A 6,082-nucleotide genomic window follows, 5' to 3' on the forward strand; every position below is an offset into this window, starting at 1 on the left:
ATTTTTCTCTTTCTTTTTCTCTTCCTTTTCCTTTTCCTTTCTTTCTTTTTTTCCTTTCTCTCCTTCTTCTTCTTTTTCCTTCTTTCTTTTCTTTTAAAGAAATGTGCATCTTTGCTCTCTGGTGGACCTGTCTTGCCTTTAGCTGAGCAACTTCCTTTCCTCTGCTCTTGTTTAGCTTGGTGTTAAAGTGAATTTGCACTTTCCTGGTGCTTTTAGACCTCCCTGCCCTGGTCACATACCTTGTTATACCTCCAAGAGTCCTGCTGCCCCCTGTCCTGGTTTCAGTCATCCTGCTCTCTTTGTTCACCCCTTCCCAAGGGCGCTCTTCCCTCCTGCCTAGGGCTGGGCTCACAAATTTGCCTGTTCAAAGGGGAAGGAAAGCAGCTGGGGACCTTTCAACCTGTTTTTGTCCCTGTTTGTGCCTCCTTACAGGCTCAAAGCAGGGGGATTTTCACCGTCACCTCTTCTTCCTTGTGCTTTTAAGTAGCTTATGTCCTTTGCCTCAAATCGGAGCTCTCCCGCCAGCAAACAGAGCTGGAAATAAAAGGCTAGGTGGCTAATTTTATGGAAAAAAAAATATGGGAATAAGATGCAGGCCACCTGCAATGATTCCTGCCTCAACTGCCAGGCACGGGGCATCCTGAGCACATTACATGGCATTATTTAGCTGCTTTTTCCCCAGCTGCAAAGCAGGGTGGAGATATTTTTTATGGCGCTGTCATATCACCAAGAAAAATGTTGGGATGTCACCAGCTTGCTTTGAGACCCTCCTTAACGCAGGCAGGATAAACAAAAGTGTCATTGGCAGGGCAGGGCCATTTGGGTTTAAGGAGCTTTTTTATTAGGTCTGGAAACGGAGCAGGGTCTAAGGAAAGGGGTGGGGAAAAAAAAATAACAGAGGACATACTGCCCTCCAGAGGTGCCTGTCAGTAACTCCACGATAAGAAAAACGCATTTTGGGGAAATGCCAGGTAGTAATGCCGAGAAATCACGAAGCCAGCCAGGAATGGCTTTGTACTAGGCGGAGTGGATGCATTACCCTCTGGATAAATATTTTGTCAGGTTAGCCCAAGCAGCAGCACCACACGGAATAACAACTGAATCTCGACAGGGCAAAGCCTCCTGAGCTTCACGCAGTAAAATGATCCTCGGGACAATGGTTATAGTTGGCAACAGCTCAGTTAAATGAGGCTTTTCCCTTTCAGGAAGAATCCTGGTATCATGAAAATGGGCAAATTTCTGCCAGGGGTTCATGAGACCACCTTTTGGAGCGGAAAGGGCATGAAACAAAAAGTTTGATGCAGAGGTTGCTGGTTTTATTTTCTCCTTGAGCCTTGGGAACATAGAGATGAGGATGTTTTAACAGGCTGTAAAAGGCTTTAAAAGAAGCCTGGCGGGGATCTGAACTCTGTGCATGGTCTGAGCATCGGCTGGTCCTCTGTTTTTTTCCCAGATCTGATCCACTCATACTGGCTGATGAGACATAGGGAGTTTTTCCTGGCTTTGCTCCACGAGCTGGGGGTGCCCCAGCCCTGCCAGTGCCCAAGGCCAGGCTGGATGGGGCTGGAGACAGCCTGGTTTGGGGACAGGGGGCCCTGACCATGGCAGGGGGCGGAATTAGATGAGATTTAGGGCCCCTTCCAATCCAAACAATTCAATCATTCTATGATTTCATTTGTGTGCTATCCCCAAAGCATTCTTGCTGTAGGCTCCTTAATAAAAAGCCACGGCTCTCCCAGTCAGGCATCAGAAAGAACTGGAGTCACATTTGTTTCTATTCTTCCTGCCCTGAGAGCATGAGTTTGGGCAAAACTAGCCTGTTTTTTGTTGCCTGTTACCCCTGACCAGGTGGCTGGGGGCTGAGGGTCTTGAGACACGTCTCGTTCAATGAAATACCAGGAGGGTTAGGAGTCCTTATCAGAACAGGTATCAGAACCGCAACACCCATTCATTCTCCCTCCTTGTTGTGTTGGAGGGCCTGGATGTGCCTTCCAGCCACCTGGAAGTAAATTGTGCTAAATGGATGTATAGGATGTATGTGCTTCATCCGTGAAGAGTCAGTCAAAATGTTCTGACCTAGAAATGATACCTGGCGAGTCAAAGATCAAGAAAGATTTCAGTACAAATGCTGCCTTGGGGATGCTTTACAGCCAGAGGGCTCCCAGCCAATGCCTACATCGATTTTTTTTTTTCTTTCATATTCATTAATGGATCATCCTGCAGAGGCTTTCAACTCAAAAGGCTTGAAAGAGCTCTATAAATACTCCACACAAGGATTTGCTTTGCTCATTGGTGAAATGCAACCACTTACGGGGTGGGAAGCACCCTCACCCATCAGGGAGGCAGAACAGCACCTCTGCAAGATGGAAACGCAGTAAAGGGAAGGGACTTGATTGAAATCAAGCAGAAGATAAATTTCTTTTGGAGACTCCTGTCAATGTGGCAGGGGATATTTCATGATCATGCTTGAGCAGGAGCTTAGTTTTTTTTTTTTGCATCTTGCTTGGATGAGTTTTTGCAGCAATTTAGAGACCCAGTACTTCTTCAGCAGTGACTTGCCAGCCTCTGGCCTTGATGTAAGTTTCACTGAAATCAGAAAAACTCTTCTGCTTGGCTCACATGGGCTTTTAGTGTAGTCCCCAGTGAGTGATTTGGGAACGAGCACTTTGGGGTGGCTGGGTGTGATGGAGCCCACGTGCAAAGTGTCACACAACTACTTCAGTGCAGGTATCCCTGTTCAGACACAGCATCCTGCAAACAAGTAGAAAGCTCCAATTGATTGAATTTCTCTCAAATTAGCAAAGTTCAAGGTGGTGGATTTGCTTTCAGAGCAAAGAAGCTGCCTGTTGTCATTTCCTTCTCCAAAACAATAGCTTGTCTTCTAGATCCACTGAAACTTTCTATTAAATTATAATTATCCCAAGGGAAAACAGCATTTGAGGTTTTCTGTCATGCATTTAGGCTATTGGAGGGTAACACTTCAGCTCAATGTATGACCTTGTAGCAGTGCTTCCAGCTTCTTTTCCATCTCCTACCAATTAAATCCCACACAGGAGATGTGACGTGTTAGCGATACCATCAGCACACGCGTTCGGCTGGGGAGCTGCAGAGGTGTCCTGCTTTCACCTGCACAGCCCTAGGACTGCCCCCAGAAGGATCAACACCACAGTATATAAGGTAAGACCTGTAATTCCTCTGTCTGCTGTGGTCCCAAAGCATACAATTTGGTGAATACAGATACAGCCTTCTCCTATAGCCAGCTGAAAACCCTGAGGGAAAAATACTGGTAAATACCATTCCTTCTCCCAAGCTGATTAATTCTCTCCCTTATTTTTTGTTTCCTGTTCTGCCTTTTAGTCCGTGACACACTCATTTTCTGTAGGGTGAAATAAACCTGTTCAGCAGTCTCTGTTAACTTACCAAGACTATTCAGTAATCATGAAGATTCATCCAGCACCTTCTATTTTGGAGCACATCTAATGGCTTTGCCTGGAGTTTTGGTTTTATTTCTGAGCCAAAACAGCACCACATTTTCCCAGCTATGCTGCAACAGCATTCAGAGGGCAAAACACCACCTTGCCAAGCCCTGATCGAGCAGGAGGCAAGCCATCCTTCACCCTAACCTCATACACGGGTCCTGGGAAGCCAAAAACTCGTGTGAGTTTAATGCAGACGTGTCCCTGAGTAAGCATACCACAAGCTCATGGCTTTAATCCCAAGTGCCATTTCCAGGAGGCCTTTTTCAAACATCCCAAGCTGTCTTGGCCCAATTCTGCCTTGCTTGTGAAACCTGCTAAGATCACAGCATGACTTCACGTGGCAGCAATTCTCGTTTACCACCCCAAAAACACAACGTATTATCAAGAGCTGGCTCTCGCTGCTTCCAAACGGAGAAGGTTTTTGTGAGGTTCTTTGAACATTTATTGAACTCGTTAAACTTTTCCTGTTAAGAGCTTTTCTTTACGGCAACAGTGGTGAAGCAATAACATCCTTCTGAAGGGAGTTTTTACAACCCCCTGCCACTTCGCCCCCCCTCCAGCTCTGTTAGACAATAAGCTTTTGTTTGGATTTTTTTCAGCCAGCCAACTCAAACAACTTCCAAACTAACCGGCAATGCTCTGGCTGGAGTAAATGGGCTGAAATATCTTCTCCAAAATAAAAATCGGGTTCACATATACAGGTTCTACTGTAACCCAGTGGGTGAGATTGTGTCAGGGATGATGGACGAACTGGTACTGTTGGAGCATCCCCCATCGAACTGGATCCCACCACCCTCATCATGTCGTAGCCATCTGGTAAACCTCATCCCAAGCCAGTAGGACTGGATGAGGTGTGTTTTGTTTTGTTTTGTTTTTTTTGCAAACCCTCCCTTCACCATACACCTGATCCAAAAAGCACCAAAGGTGTTCAATTTCGATCTGTTGACTTCAGTGGGTTTGAGATCAGCCTGTCTTGGCTGGGTGGCTTCAGTCTGTGAACACATTTCTCGAGCTGCCCAGAAAAACCAGCAGGACAAACACCACCCTTTCCCCCAAACCACAATGTTTTACTGTATTGAAGGCTTCAAGGCAATAATACACGCACATTTTTAGAGCAGTATAGTTGAAAGCATTGCATGTTTTCCCAGAAATAAGTTTTGTTTTCCTGGCTGTTACTCGCTATTTAGTGATGATGCTGTGAAGATGAGGGAAGAACCCTGGTGCCAAAAGCTAACATGCCCATGGCAAAGAGACACTCACAATGACAGCAATTACAAAACAATTCTTCCTCTACAACCTTGTCCATCTGGGAACAAGGGCAGTTTGTAAGGGTTGAAGCAGGGATCCCCTTGTTCTGGGATGCTGCTGGTCTCCCTCAAGAGTTTATCTCATTTAAACATCTGTTTGCTCAGTGAGTCTGAGCAGGAAGTTTTTCCATAAAAACAATGGAAAATAATGGAAAATAATGTAGATACTCTACACACCAAAGCACCAGGAATCCCCTTCTGTGCTCTCCGTGGAAATGGTCTATCAGTTGTGAGCTGACTTGAAGATTTCTTTTATTGAAAGGGGATTTTGTGCAGGTAATGTGACCAGAATAGCTTGATTGCATGTCAAAGATACAATGAAATCTATTGGATGTGGGGTTTATTTGTATTGGGACACTCAGGAAACTTACGACAAGTTAATGAAATCAATTAACAAAACCACTTATGCATCTGACAGCGATTGTGAAGTGCAAATGAACGGCAATTTCCTTGCAAATTAATAAACTCTCCTTGGGATTTAATGTGGTTTCACTCACCTTTGCTCATTTTCAGCATTTTTCTGAACATTTTCCATGTTGACCAGAGCCAGCACGTACCCTGACAGCCCTTCAGTTGATGACCACAGATACATATTGCTATTTATTCAGAAATAAACATCTTTATTAGGTAGCTGCAGATGTCCTACAGCAGTTTAAGATAAGCTCTGGGGACAGTGCAAGCGTATCTGCCTGCAATTAGAAACACAGACTCAAGAACACTCTGTACATAACAAGTCCAGGGTTTAGCACCCACAAACACAGCCTCTTGTGTTAGTCCCTGATGCTCAAGCTTGATGTCTTCAAAAACAGAGCTGGACAAGCTCTTTTAACCCCCACTGCTGTGGCTGTAAGTTACATTATTTAACAGGCATTCGGTGGCAAAGCTCAAGCTTTTCCCACTTCTTTAAATACATTGAAAAAGTTAAGTGTTTAGCTCTGCACTTGGAATCCTTTCATCTGTCAGTGAAGTGTGTTTGCTCACTTGAGTGGTTTTGCAATGATCTAATACCCCGTAGCAGTATAAAAAAAGCATATTTGAGCCGATCTAAGGCAGGGGTAGGAATTAGCCACAAGGCCATTGCTTCCTTTCCCTATGGTTCTGGCATGCCAAAATTTGCAAATAAATAAATAGAAATAAATAAAATAAAATAAAATAAAATAAAATAAAATAAAATAAAATAAAATAAAATAAAATAAAATAAAATAAAATAAAATAAAATAATCTATTAAATGGAAATGACCTGCAGTCAGACCCTCTTTGTTTTAAAGGACACCATCCCTTGTGTCTCACATTGAG

This window comes from Netta rufina (genome assembly GCF_964035555.1).
Source record: "Netta rufina genome assembly, chromosome: 1".
NCBI classification, from domain to species: domain Eukaryota; kingdom Metazoa; phylum Chordata; class Aves; order Anseriformes; family Anatidae; genus Netta; species Netta rufina.